Source organism: Bison bison, unplaced genomic scaffold (genome assembly GCF_000754665.1).
Source record: "Bison bison bison isolate TAMUID 2011002044 unplaced genomic scaffold, Bison_UMD1.0 scf7180017864057, whole genome shotgun sequence".
NCBI lineage: Eukaryota > Metazoa > Chordata > Mammalia > Artiodactyla > Bovidae > Bison > Bison bison.
The window spans coordinates 2,130,429-2,145,625 of NW_011494629.1; positions in this window are offsets into that span (position 1 = coordinate 2,130,429).

The window sequence follows — 15,197 nt, forward strand, 5'->3', positions numbered from 1 at the left end:
AAATAAGGTCTGTCACTGTTTCCATTGTTTTCCCATCTATTTGCCATGAAGTGATGGGACTGGATGCCATGATGTTAGTTTGCATATGGTCAGTAGAACCATAAGAAGTACTTAGCACTGTAAAATCAAACACGATACACCACCATTTCATACACACCAGAGGGCCTGAAAGTAAAGCAAATGACAATGCAAAATATAAGTGAGGGTGTAGAAGAAATGCATACCTCCTACATTGCTGGTAGAAATGTAAAACAGCACAATCACTTTGGGGAATATTTTGGCATTTTCTCTCAAAGTTAAAAGTATAGTCACTACTAGCTTTCTAGGTATTGATCAAGGAGAAATGAAATCAAATCATGTATCCATCCTAAGATTTGCATTGAAATGTTCATAGAACTTTGTTAATAATTTATTTAAATTGGAAGCAATCTAGATGTCCATCAGCAAGAGAATGGATAAAAACAGTGATACACCCATATAGTGGAATACTACCCAGCAATAGAAATGAATGTACTATTGATACATGTAGAAACATGGATGAATCTCAAATTTATTATGCTAAGACAGGCACAGGTGACTCTAATACATGACTCCATTTATATAAAAGTGTAAAATGGTATTTGTGGGTGCAGGGCAGCATCCTCTATAGCAGCATATCTTGAAATCTCTACTCACCTTGTCTTTTCCACTTTATAATGTATTATGGTCACTGGCCCCTGTCAGAATATTTGGATCTGCCTCTCTGTCTTCATCAGTAGCATGGTATTCCACCGGGTAGAAGGAACATAAATAATTTACCCAGCCTGCTATTGGAAGACAGACAGTATTGCCAGTCTTTTGTTCTCATAGCACCCGCGCAGTGAAACTCCTTGTACGTTCGTCTACGTTTGTCTAGTGCCTGTCAACAAGTCTATCCAGCTGGAGCACAAATTCCTAGAATGGACTTTTAGGGTCAGAAGAATGCATTGGTCTTTTTCTTGGGAAGTCAGAACACAGCTCCTAGCTCTCCAGGGAATAAGGGCTTTCCTGAGCCATCTCAAGGCACACCAAAGGCCCTGAGTCCAGAACTTCCAGTATGAACAGGCATTAGGAGTCACCTCCAGTCACCAAGAGAGTGCTGGTGGTCTCAGAGGGCAGTCAAGGTGTGCTGGTAACACCTAGCTGTGGCCATACTATATGTGAGACCTCAAGATGTTCCTGCCTATAGGTCAGCAAGCTGAAGGATGACACCTGGAAGAAGATTTGCCCATGATGGAGCTTTGTCTGAACACCAATGGACTAGGTTTTCTATCCCAGGGAACAGGCAGCCAAAACCTCATGCAGATCCCTTCTTGCCAACCCTACAACTAACCTGGGTTGTAAGATTGGGCTTGTGGCTACAAAAGCAGAGATCTTCCTGGACCAGGACTCATAGGTCAAAACCCCCATATGCCTGATTGATACCTCCTGGTCTTTCTCTTCTTGCCAGCTCCCACTCTTATCTCCAAGTCTGATCCCACCCCCTCAAACCTAGCCTTCCAGTCCACCCTTCAAACCCCTCCAAAGCAATTGTTCTTTTTTTAAAAATTATATTGGCCTATAGTTGATTTACAATGTTGTGTTAGTTTCAGAGGCAATCATTTTTTATGAAAATAAACTTACAAAAAATTATGAAAAGATTTCTGCTTTTCATCATAGAGTAACAGAGTCTAGATTTATCCTGTCACCTGCAACAAATAAACAAAAAACAGAATATGTGAAACAATGTTTTTTTAAAGACAAGGGACTATAATCTATAAGGGCCAGGAAACAATGTAGGTCAGCCGTGCAATTACTCTGTTGAGAGTTTCCATGCCACAGTGCAGGGAGAAGGAGCCCAGATGGAGTCTGATGGTCTCACTGAGTTGAGAAACAAAGTTGAGAGTGTGGAGAGAACAGATAGCTGGAACTATAGGATAGAGTATTAGTGAGTAGAAACCTGAAGATAACTCGAAAGAACTGCAGAGATCCCCCTACCTCAGTATGTAGCAGAGTATGAATCAGCACTTGCATGGGAGAAACTAATCAAGGACAGAGAAAGAATTACCAGAAAGGGTTGTAGGTAACAAAGCCCAGCATTCACACCAGACCAGGAACATACCTGTTCCCACCACCAGATTAGAAAACTTCATGATTAACAAGGCATTGGATAGAATACATAGACAAGTCTTGCCTTTTTAGGGAGTCATTTGTCCTTGGGGCTTTCCTAGGTAGTGTTAGTGGTAAAGAACCTGCCTGTCAATGCAGGAGATGCAAGAGAGGTGGGTTTGATCCCTGGGTCGGGAAGATCCTCTGGAGGGGGGCGTGGCAACACACTCCAGTATTCTTGCCTGGAGAATCCCCAAAGATGGAGGAGCCTGGCAGGCTACAGTGCCTTGGGTCACACAGAGTCAGACATGACTGAAGCAACTTAGCACGCACACATGCATTTGCCCTAGACTGAACACTGCTTCAGCCCCATCTAATAAATCTTAAAAGTATGATCTCAAACTATCAAACTGTTTCCAAGTAACTTAACTGTGTCCCAGAAATGAAGCTCAATAATATTTCCAAGCATACAAATCATCCAGCATCCAACTAGGTAAAATCCACAATGCTTGGCATCCAATAAAAAAATTACTAGGCAAGAAAAGAAGCAAGAACATACAACCTATGGTGAGGAGAAAAATGAATCAAAACTGACCCAGAGATGACACAGATATTAGAATTAGTAGACAAGAATATCAAATAGTTATTATATTCTATATGTTTAAAAAATTAGGTAGACACATGGAAGACATAAAAAAAGAACTAAAACTAAAACCAAACTTCTCTTAAAAAGAAAAACAGAGTTGGAGGAGTAATACTAACTGATTACATGACATCATAAAGCTACAGTAATCAAAACAGTGTAATACTGGCACAAAAACAGTCAAATACATCGATGGAGCAGAAATAGAGTCCAGAATACAGAAATATAGTTAGCTGAATTTTAACAATAGTCAAAGGCAATTCAGTGAAGTAAAAATAGACTTTTTAACAAATGGTGCTGAAACAACTGGATACCAAGAGGCAAAAAAATTAAACTTCAAAACTCATATCAGAAATTAAACTCAAAATGGATCATATATTTACATGTAGACCTCAAAACTATAAAACTTCTAGAACAAAACACAGGAGAAAACCTTGTGACTTGGGCTAGGCAAAGATTTTCTAGCTATGATACCAAAAGCATCATCCAAAAAGAATAAATTGATAACTTGGATGTCATAAAAAGTAAAAACATCTGTTTTGCAGCAGACACTCTTAAGAGATCAAAAGACAAGCTACAGACTTGGGGAAAATCTTTGTAAAGCATAAATCCAATAAAGGGCTTTTATCTATAATTATTAAGGAGTTATCAAAATTCAATAAAAAATAAATCCAAGTTTAAAATGGGCAAAAACTTTGAATAGGCACTTCACTAATGAATATATTTGAATGGCAAATATGCTTATAAAAAAATGCCCCAAATCATTAATCATCAGAAAATGCAAGTTAAAAACACAAGGAGATACCGCTACATACCTAACAGAATGGCTAAAATTAAATGGACTGACCAGAGACTGAGAATGTAGAGAAACCAGGACCAGTGAGAAAGTAACATGGTACAAACATTTCATAAAATAATTTGACTGTTCATTAAAAAGCCATAGTGGGATGTCAGCATGAGTTGTTCCATGGACTCACCAGATGAAAAAAGCAAAGCTGACAATAGCTATTAAGAAACAAACATACAAAAGACCCTAATCACTTAAAATCTCTGGAAATTATCCTAAGAGCATATGACAAAAGAAAAAAGCTCGTTCAAGAAAACATACTAAAACTTGGTAAGAATAGCAAGAATCTGTGTCATTTGAGCCATTTCTTCTCTCTCTCTCCACTCTCAGCTTTAATGGATGCTCTGCTCCATTCTGGGTGAGCGTGGCCAAGAAGATGATGCTCCCTCTCCCTTCAGCTTCCAACCAAGTCTTACTATACCTCATCAAGAAGGGCAGTCTTGATTTCTAATCCTTGAATCTAATCCCCTGAAATTCCATTTTGAAGAAGTCCTGTTGAGTGTGGCTAAGAGGTCAAGAGTTCCCTTTTCCCACCAGCTTTGCATCTATAGGACAGAAGCTCTTCCCTAGGCACAGCAGGGGAGAATGGCACCCCACTCCAGTACTCTTGCCTGGAAAATCCCATGGATGGAGGAGCCTGGTAGGCTGCAGTCTATGGGGTCGCTAAGAGTCGGACACGACTGAGCGACTTCACTTTCACTTTTCACTTTCATGCATTGGAGGAGGAAATGGCAACCCACTCCAGTGTTCTTGCCTGGAGAATCCCAGGGACGGCGGGGCCTGGTGGGCTGCCATCTATGGGGTCACACAGAGTCAGACACGACTGAAGCGACTTAGCAGCAGCAGCAGCAGGCACAGCAGATCAAGAATACTAGAGTTCTAATCATCCCTAACTTAGGACGGAGTTTCTGGGTCAAGAAGGACAAATCATGAAGACCAGAGGCTACTGCCCCATTCAGAGCCCAGAAGAGTAAATTAGATACTGTGTACAGGAGAAAGGTAGCCCATAAGAAAAGAGATCTCCAAAGCTCTCCACAAAGTAACTGATACTTGAAAAGAGGAGAAGTTTAAGTCTAAAGTTGCTCTCAAGAACTGTAGCTCCTCTTAAAATTAGGAGCAGCTAGCTAAATCAGTTCAGCTGGTAAAGAATCCACCTGCAATGCAGGAGACCCTGGTTTGATTTCTGTGTCAGAAAGACCCGCTGGAGAAGGGATAGGCTACCCACTCCAGTATTCTTGGGCTTCCCTGATGGTAAAGAATCCACCTGCAATGTGGGAGACCTGGGTTTGATCCCTGGATTGGGAAGATTCCTTGAGAAGGTGCATGACAACCTGCTTCAGTATTCTTTCCTGGAGAATTCCCATAGACAGAGGAGCTTAGCAGGCTAGAGTCCATGGGGTCTCAAGGAGTCAGACACCACTGAGAGACTTATTTTCACTTTCACTTTTCAGCTAAATCATAACCATGTAGCTCACTAGAGACAACCGGGGAAAAAGAAGACCCTCTGGAAACAAAACAAACCTCAAAGACTTGCCTGAAAATCTACTCTTGTCCAACTTTAATTGGATCAGACTGGAGAAATAAATATCCAAGGGCATTGCCAAAACTATAAAGCAACCAGTTGGTACTTAGTGGCTCCTAAAGGATAGAGAGTAATATCAAATGAAGAAGATAGACTAACAGAGAAATCAGAGAAAGAGTCAGAGAGAGCCCTGCTAAAACCTCTCTCATCCAGGGTCACTTTGTATATGTCCAAGGCTCTGCCCCCAGAGGAGCAACAGCAATGGCTTCATGCTGTGAGGGAAGTAGACTTCACTAAAATAGTCAAGTCACCAAACAAATAACAAAACAAAAATAAGCCCCTCAGAGAGGAAGGGCAGTCAAAACTTGATAATACCTAAAATACCAAGTTTTCCACACAAAAAAATTATAAAACACACAAAGAAACAAGAACATTTTTAAACAGAAAAAAGAAAAGAAGGAAAAAGTGCTTCTGAGAGGTCCATATGTCATTTTTAACAAAGACTTCAAGGTCACCATTATAGATATGTTCAAAGACAAGAGGAAAAACCATGCTTCAAGAACTTAAGGAAGATATGAAGACAATGTTTCATCAAATAGACACTGTCAATAGAAATAAAATCTATTTAAAAAGAACCAAATGAAAATTCTGGAGTTGAAAAGTATAATGCTGCTGCTGCTGCTAAGTCACTTCAGTCATGTCTGACTCTGTGCGACCCCATAGACAGCAGCCCACCAGGCTCCCCCATCCCTGGGATTCTCCAGGCAAGAACACTGGAGTGGGTTGCCATTTCCTTTTCTTTCATGAAAGTGAAAACTGAAAGTGAAGTCGCTTAGTCGTTTCCGACCCTCAGCGAATCCATGGACTGCAGCCTTCCAGGCTCCTCCATCCATGGGATTTTCCAGGCAAGAGTACTGGAGTGGGGGGCCATTGCCTTCTCCGGAAAAGTATAATAAAATGAATCAAATGATTTATTAGAGGGGCTTAACCAGATTTGTACTGGCAAAAGAAAGAACCAGTGAATTTAAAGATCATATCAGATCAGATCAGTCGCTCAGTTGTGTCTGACTCTTTGTGACCCCATGAATCGCAGCACGCCAGGCCTCCCTGTCCATCACCAACTCCCGGAGTTCACTGTAGAAATTAGGCAGTTGAAAAAAACAGAGAAAATAGAAGGTGGAAAATTGAACAGAGCCTCAGAAAAATGTGGGACACTTTTAAGCACATGAACACATATGTAATGGAAATACTATGAGGCGAAGAAAAAGAAACTGAAATAACATTAGAAGGAATAATGGTTGAAAAATTCCCAACTGATGAAAAACTGTAAACTACATATACATGAAATGTAGTTCCATATTCATGGAATTTGCTCAACAAATTCCAATTAGGGTAATAACAAAGAAATTCATACCCAGATACATCATAGTAAAAATGCTGAAAGATAAAATCTTGACAGCAACAGAGAAAATGAATTTTTTACCCAGCAAAACTATCTTTCAAAAATGAAAGTGAAATAAAAACATTCTTGGGTAAACAAAAAAAGAATTTGGTGTTAGCAGCCCAACTTATAAGAAATGTTAAAAGAAGTTCTTAAGGCCAAAATAAAATAAATGCAGATGAAAATCATAATCAACATAAAGAACCTATTTAAGGTAATTATGTAATTATTAGAAAATTATTCCAAAAATTTTGTATTTTTCTTTCTTCTCTTAACTGATTTTAAAAAGCATCTGTATGAAATAACTTGTATACAAATGCATTGGTGTGACACACATGTTATATTTATGACAACAACATCACAAATGAGGTGAAAAAGAGCTGAGCTATATTACAGCAGGAAAATGATACCAGACTGTAATTTGAACCCATGAGAATTCATGAAGAAAAACAGAAATACTAAATAACGAAGTAAATATAACAACTCAGTAATACAAACTTGTTCTCCTTTCTTTTCTCAGCTTCTCTCTCTATATAAAAGAGAAATTATTACAGTGTACTGTTGGTTCAGTTCAGTTCAGTTGCTCGGTCATGTTCAACTCTTTGCGACCCCACAGACTGCAGCATGCTAGGCTTCCCTATCCATCACCAACTCCTGGAGCTTGCTCAAACTCATGTCCATCGAGTCGGTGATGCCATCCAACCATCTCATCCCTGTCGTCACCTTTTTCTTCTGCTTCAATCTTTCCCAGCATCAGGGTCTTTTCCAGTGAGTCAGCTCTTCACATCAGGTGGCCAAAGTATTGGAGTTTCAGCTTCAGTCTTTCCAGTGACTGATTTCCTTTAGGATTGACTGATTGGATCTCCTCGCAGTCCATGAGATTCTCAAGAGTCTTCTCCAATACCACAGTTCAGAAGCATCAATTCTTCAGCACTCAGCTTTCTTTATAGCCCAACTCTCATATCCATACATGAATACTGGAAAAACCATAGCTTTGACTGCTGCTGCTGCTGCTAAGTCACTTCAGTTGTGTCTGACTCTGTGCGACCCCATAGATGGCAGCCCACCAGGCTCCCCTGTCCCTGGGATTCTCCAGGCAAGAACACTGGAGTGGGTTGCCATTTCCTTTTCCAATGCATGAAAGTGAAAAGTGAAAGTGAAGTCGCTCAGTCATGTCCGACCCTCAGCAACCTCATGGACTGCAGCCTTCCAGGCTCCTCTGTCCATGGGATTTTCCAGGCAAGAATACTGGAGTGGGTGCCATTGCCTTCTCCGACTAGATGGACCTTTGTTGGCAAAGTAATGTCTCTGCTTTTTAATATGCTGTCTAGGTTGGTCATAACTTTTCTTCCAAGGAGCAAGTGTCTTTTAATTTCATGCCTCAGTCACCATCTGCAGTGATTTTGGAGCCCCCCAAAATAAAGTCTGTCACTGTTTCCATTGTTTCCCCATCTATTTGACATGAAGTGATGGGACTGGATGCCATGATCTTAGTTTTCTGAATGCTGAGTTTTAAGCCAACTTTTTCACTCTCCTCTTTCACTTTCATCAAGAAGTTCTTTAATTCTTCTGCCATAAGCGTGGTGTTATCTGCATACCTGAGGTTATTGATATTTCTCCCAGCAATCTTGATTCCATCTTGTGCTTGATCCAGCCCAGCATTTCACATGATATACTTTGCATATAAGCTAAATAAGCAGGGTGATAATATACAGCCTTGACATACTCCTTTTCCTATTTGGAACCAGTCTGCTGTTCCATGTCCAGTTCTAACTGTTGTTCTTGACCTGCATACAGATTTCTCAGGAGCCGGTCAGGTGGTCTGGTATTCCCATCTCTTGAAGAATTTTCCTCTGTTTGTTGTGATCCACACAGTCAAAGGCTTTGGCATAGTCAATAAAGCAGAAGTAGATGTTTTTCTGGAACTCTGTTGCTTTTTCTATGATCCAGTGAATGTCGGCAATTTGATATCTGGTTCCTCTGCCTTTTCTAAATCCAGCTTGAACATCTGGAAGTTCACAGTTCATGTACTATTGAAACCTGGCTTGGATAATTTTGAGCTTTACTTTGCTAGCATGTGAGATGAATACAATTGTGTGGTAGTTTGACCATTCTTTGGCATTGCCTTTCTTTGGGATTGGAATGAAAACTGACCTTTTCCAGTCCTGTGGCCACTGCTGAGTTTTCCAAATTTGCTGGCATATTGAGTGCAGCACTTTCACAGCATCATTTTTTAGGATTTGAAATAGCTTAACTGGAATTTCATCACCTCCACTAGCTTTGTTCATAGTGATGCTTCCTAAGGCCCACTTGACTTCACATTCCAGGATGTCTGGCTCTAAGTGAGTGATCGTACCATCATGGTTATCTGGGTCATGAAGATCTTTTTTTGCATAGTTCTTCTGTGTATTCTTGCCACCTCTTCTTAATATCTTCTGCTTCTGTTAGGTTCATACCATTTCTGTCCTTTATTGTGCCCATCTTTGCATGAAATATTCCCTTGGTATCTCTAATTTTCTTAAAGAGATCTCTAGTCTTTCCTGTTCTATTGTTTTCCTCTATTTCTTTGCATTGATTACTGAGGAAGGCTTTCTTATCTCTCCTTGCTATTCTTTGGAACTCTGCATTCAAATGGGTATATCTTTCCTTTTCTCCTTTTCCTTTAACTTATTTTCATTTCTCAGCTATTTGTAAGGCCTCCTCAGACAACCATTTTGCATATTTGCATTTCTTTTTCTTGGGGATGGTCTTGATCACTGCCTCCTGTTGGTTTAGTAACATATATAGATGTAATAAGTATAACAATAATAGCACAAAAAGAGAAAGAGCTATCTAGGAATAACATTTCTATAGCTCACTGGAATCAAGTTTTTAGAAATCTGAAGCAGATTATTATAAGATGTATACAGTAGGTCCTATAGCAACCACTAAAGAAATAATGAGACAGAATAGAGAGTCATTAAAGGAATTAAAATGTTATATGAGAAAACATTCAGTTCATGCAAAAGAAAGAAGTAAAGGAGGAACAAAAGAAGTAAAAAGATATAGAGTAAACAAAAGTAAAATGGCAGATGTAAATCCAACTATACTAACAATTACATTAATGTGAATGAATTAAGCAGTCCAACCAAAAGGCAGGGATTGTCAGTTCAGTTCAGTTCAGTCGCTCAGTCGTGTCCGACTCTTTGCGACCCCATGAATCACAGCATGTGGGATTGTTTTAGTGGATTAAAAAAAATCACCCAACTATATACATGCTGGCCGTAGGAAATATATTTGATTCAGAGATCCAACAGATTGGAAGTAAAAAAATGAAAAGAGATATATTATGCATACAGCAACCGTAAGAAAGTTGAAATGACTATGCTAATATCAGACAAAATAGCTTTAAGATTTTTTACTAAACACAGAGGGACATTTTCTAGTGATATGAATATCAATCCATCAGGAAGTTATAACAATTATGAACATGTATGCACCTATGGTTTTTCCAGTGGTCATGTATGGATATGAGAGTTGGACTATACAGAAAGCTGAGTGCTGAAGAACTGATGCTTTTGAACTGTGGTGTTGGGGAAGACTCTTGAGAGTCCCTTGGACTGCAAGGAGATCCAACCAGTCCATCCTAAAGATCAGTCCTTCGTGTTCACTGGAAGGACTGATGTTGAAGCTGAAACTCCAATACTTTGGCCACCTGATGTGAAAGCTGACTCCTTTGAAAAGACCCTGATGCTGGGAAAGATTGAGGGCAGGAGGAGAAGGGGACGACAGGGATGAGATGGTTGGACGGCATCACCGACTCAATGGACATGGGTTTGAGTGAACTCTGGGAGTTGGTGATGGACAGGGAGGCCTGGTGTGCTGTGGTTCGTGGGGTTGCAAAGAGTTGGACACGACTGAGCAACTGAACTGAACTGAACTGATGCCCCTAACAACAGAGCCCTGAAATATATGAAGCAAAGGCTGACAGAGTTGAGGGTAGAGATAGATAATTCAACAATAATCATCAGAGACTTTAATGCTGTACTTTCATTACTGGATGGAACAACCAAGGAGAAGATCAACAAGAAAAGAGAAGACCAGAATAACAATATATACAAATTAGACCTAATTCATATCCATAGAACACCTAACAGGAGCAGAATGCACATTTTTTTTCTCAAGCATACACGAAACATTCTACATAGGGTAGGTTATAAAACAAACCTCAATTAATTTAAAAGGTTAACATCTTACAAACTATGATCTCCTCAAAATTGAATAAAATTGGAAATTAGGAAGAAATTTGAGACATTCACAAAAGTTTGGAAATTAAATAACATAATAAATGTAAATGGGTCAAGAAGAAATCATAAAGAAAATTAGAAAATACTTTGAGATGAATAAAGATAAAAACAGCAAGAAAACTTCTGGGATGCAGCTAAAGAAGTGCTTAGGGTGCAATTAATAGGTATAAATTACATGAAATAAGACAGACCTCAAACCAACAACTCTCCACCTTAAGAACCTACAAATAAGAAGTGCAAACTGAACTCAAAGCAACCAGCAGGGATAAAATAAGTATTACAGTGGCAATTAATGAAATAGAAAAACAATAGAGAAAATCAAACTAAACCAAGTGTTGGTTCTCAGAAGAGTCTCACTAAATTGACAGACCTTAAGCTAGATTAATAAGGAAAAAAAAAAGAAAATTCTAAAATTACTGAAATCAGGAAAAAAAGAAGGTACATAACTACCGACCTTATAGAAACAAAAATAATTATAAGATAATACTATGAACAACAGTTTGCCACAAATTAGATAACTTAGATGAACAAATTCCTAGAAAGAAAAACAACTAAATCTGACTCAGAAAGAAATAAACTTACTGTGGTGATCATTTCACAATATATGTAAATGTCAAATCATTATCAAATATCAAATCACCTTGAAACTAATATAATGTCCAATTATACCTCAATAAAAATGAAGAAAAAGAAGAGAAAAACTGAATAGACTTATACAAGTAAAGAGAATGACTTAGTAATAAAAAAAAATTCACAAAAATAAATCCAAGACCAAATGGTTTCACTGATAAATTCTACCAAACATTTGAAAAAGAGCTAATCCATTAGAATAAATAAGTTCATCAAGGTTGTAGAATACAAGATCAATATATAAAAATTAAATATTTCTAAACAATTCTAACAATTTGATGTAACAACATCAAAAAGAAAAAAACTTAATAAATTTAACAAAAGTAGTATAAAACTTCTACTCTGAAAACTGAAAATTATTAATGAAAAAAATTAAAGAAGACTCAAATAAATGGAAAGACGTGTCTTTCACCTGATTCAGGTTTATGAATGAAAGACTTAATCTTGTTATAATGCCAATACTATCCCAAATAATCCATAGGTTCAGTGTAATCCCTATCAAAATCCTAGTTGAGTTCTTTTCAGAAATTAACCAGTTGATCTTAAAATTCATATAGAAATTTAAGGGACCCAGGATAGCCACAATAATCTTGAAAAAGTCCAAAGTTGGAGGACCCACTTTTCCCCATTTCAAAATTTACTACAAAACTATAGTAACCAAGATAGGGTGGTGCTGACATAGGAGAGAAATGTAGATCAAGGGACCAGAACTGAGAACCCAGAAGTGAGCCCTGATATTTACAGCCAATTGATTTTCTATAACATGATTCAATAAAGAATAAGCTTTTTAACAAATGATGCTTCAGCAACTATAGATCCACACTGCAAAGGATAAATTTGGATCTCTACTTCACACCATATACAAAAATTAACTCAAAATGGATCAGAAGTCTGAATGTAAGAGCTAAAACTATATGTCTTTGAAGAAAACATCAATGTAACTCTTCACAACCTTGGATTAAGAAATGATTTCTTTGATATGACATCAGAAGAGTTAGCAACAAAAGAAAAAGACTGGATATCATCAAAATTAAAACTTTCTGTGCTTAAAAGAACACCATCAAGGAAGTAAAAAGAGAAACACAAAGTGGGATAAGACAGTTGCAAATCCTATAAGGGAATTGTATCTAGAACATACAAAGACCTCTACTACTCAATAATTTAGAAACCAAATAACTCAATTTAAAAATGGGCAAAACATTTGAATAGACATTTCTCTAAGGCAGACATACAAATAGCCAATAAGAATGTAAAAGGATCTCACCATCATTAGCCATCAGGGAAAAGTCAATGAAAACCACTTGATAGCACTTCATACTCACTAGAATGGTTATAACCAAAAGAATATAGTAGTAAGTATTAGCAAAAATGTAGAGAAATTGGCACTCTCATATGCTACTGGTGGGAATGTAAAATTGTGTGACTACTTTGGCAAAGAGTTGGATGGTTCCTCAAAGAATTAAACATAAAATTAACATGTGACCCAGCAGTTCCATCTATAAGTATTTATCCAAGAGAAATAAAAACATGAGTCCTCACAAAGACTTATATATGGATGTTCAGAGCAACTTTAATAACCAAAAATAAAAGCTCAAAATTGGAACCAAACCAGATCAAATGTCCTTCAATGAATGACTGGATAAACAAACTGTGGTATATTCATCCTATTGAATACTGCTCAGTAATAAAAAAGGAATGAAGTATAGATATACACAACAATGTGAATAATTTTCCATATAATTGTGCTGAGTGAAAAATAAAAGCTGATTATGACAAACTTTGAGGCTGTTTAGCATTTTGATTGTAGTGAAGTCTCCATGTAGACAGATGATAGACAAATAGATAGACAGATAATGAGTGTGTCAAAACATATCAAGTTCATCATGAAAGTTTAAAAGACAATCTGCAAATTAGAAGAAAGCATTTGTAAGTCATGTATCTCATAAGGGCTTAATATTCAGAATATATAAAGAACTCCTATAACTCAATAATAAAAACAACAAACAACCCAATTAAAAATCAGGCAAAGGATTTAAATAGACATTTCTCCAATGAAGATATACAAATGACCAACATGAAAATACATAAAAGAATGCTTAACATCATTGCTGTTGTTCAGTCACTAAATCATGTCTGACTCTTTGTGACCCCATGAACTGCAGCACACCAGGCTTCCCTGTCCTTCACTGTCTTCCTGAGTTTGCTTAAACTCATGTCCATTGAGTTGGTGATGCCATCCAATCATTTCATCCTCTGTCACCCACTTCTCCTCCTGCCCTCAATCGTTCCTATCATCAGACTCTTCCAAAGAGTTGGCTGTTTCCTTCAGTTGGCCAAGGTATTGGAGCTTCAGCTTCAGCATCAGTCCTTCCAATGAATATTCAGGGTTGATTTCCTATAGATTGACTGGTTTGATCTTCCTGCTGTCCAAGGGACTCTCAAGAGTCTTCTCCAGCACTGGAGTTCAAAAGCATCAATTCTTTGGCACTCAGCCTACTTTATGTTCCAAATCTCACATCCACACATGACTACTGGAAAAACCATAGCTTTGATAATATGGACCTTTGCCAGCAAAATGATGCCTCTGCTTTTTAATATGCTGTCTAGGTTTGTCATAGCTTTTCTCCTCAGTCATGACCAACTCTTTGCGACCCCCTAGTCTATACAGTCCCTGGAATTCTCCAAGCAAGAATACTGGAGTGGGTAGCCTTTTGCTTCTCCAGGGGATCTTCCCAACCCAGGGATCAAACCCAGGTCTCTTTCATTGCAGGCAGATTCTTTACCAGCTGAGCCACCAGGGAAGCCCCTTCCAAGGAGCAAGCATCTTTTAATTTGATGGCTGTAGTCACCATCTGCAGTGATTTTGGAACCCAAGAAAATGAAACTTGACACTGTTTTCATTTTTACCCCATCTATTTGCCATGAAATGATGGGACTAGGTGCCATGATCTTTGTTTTTTGAATGTTGAGTTTTAAGCCAGCTTTTCCACTCTCCTCTTTCACCTTCATCAAGAGGCTCTTTAGTTCCTCTTTGCTTTCTGTGATTAAAGCAGTATCATCTAAATACCTGATTGCTGATATTTCTCCCAGCAATCTTGATTCCAGCTTGTGAGTCATCCAGCCTGGCATTTCACATGATATACTCTGCATGTTAAAAGAAGAGAAGCGAAAAGCAAAAGAGAAAAGGAAAGATATTCCCATTCGAATGCAGAGTTCAAAAGAATAGCAAGGAAAGATGAGAAAGCCCTCCTCAGCGATCAGTGCAAAGAAATAGAGGAAAACAATAGAATGGGAAAGACTAGAGATCTCTTCAACAAAATTAGAGATACCAAGGGAACATTTCATGCAAAGATGGGCTCAATAAAGGACAGAAATGGTATGGAGCTAACAGAAGCAGAAGATATTAAGAAGAGGAGGCAAGAATTCACAGAAGAACTGTACAAAAAAGATCTTCATGACCCAGATAATCATGATGGTGTGATCACTCACCTAGAGCCAGAAATCCTGGAATGCGAAGTCAAGTGGGCCTTAGAAAGCCTCACTATGAACAAAGCTAGTGGAGGTGATGGAATTCCAGTTGAGCTATTTCAAATCCTGAAAGATGATGCTGTGAAAGTGCTGCACTCAATATGCCAGCAAATTTGGAAAACTCAGCAGTGGCCACAGGACTAGAAAAGGTCAGTTTTCATTCCAATCCCAAGGAAAGGCAATGCCAAAGAATG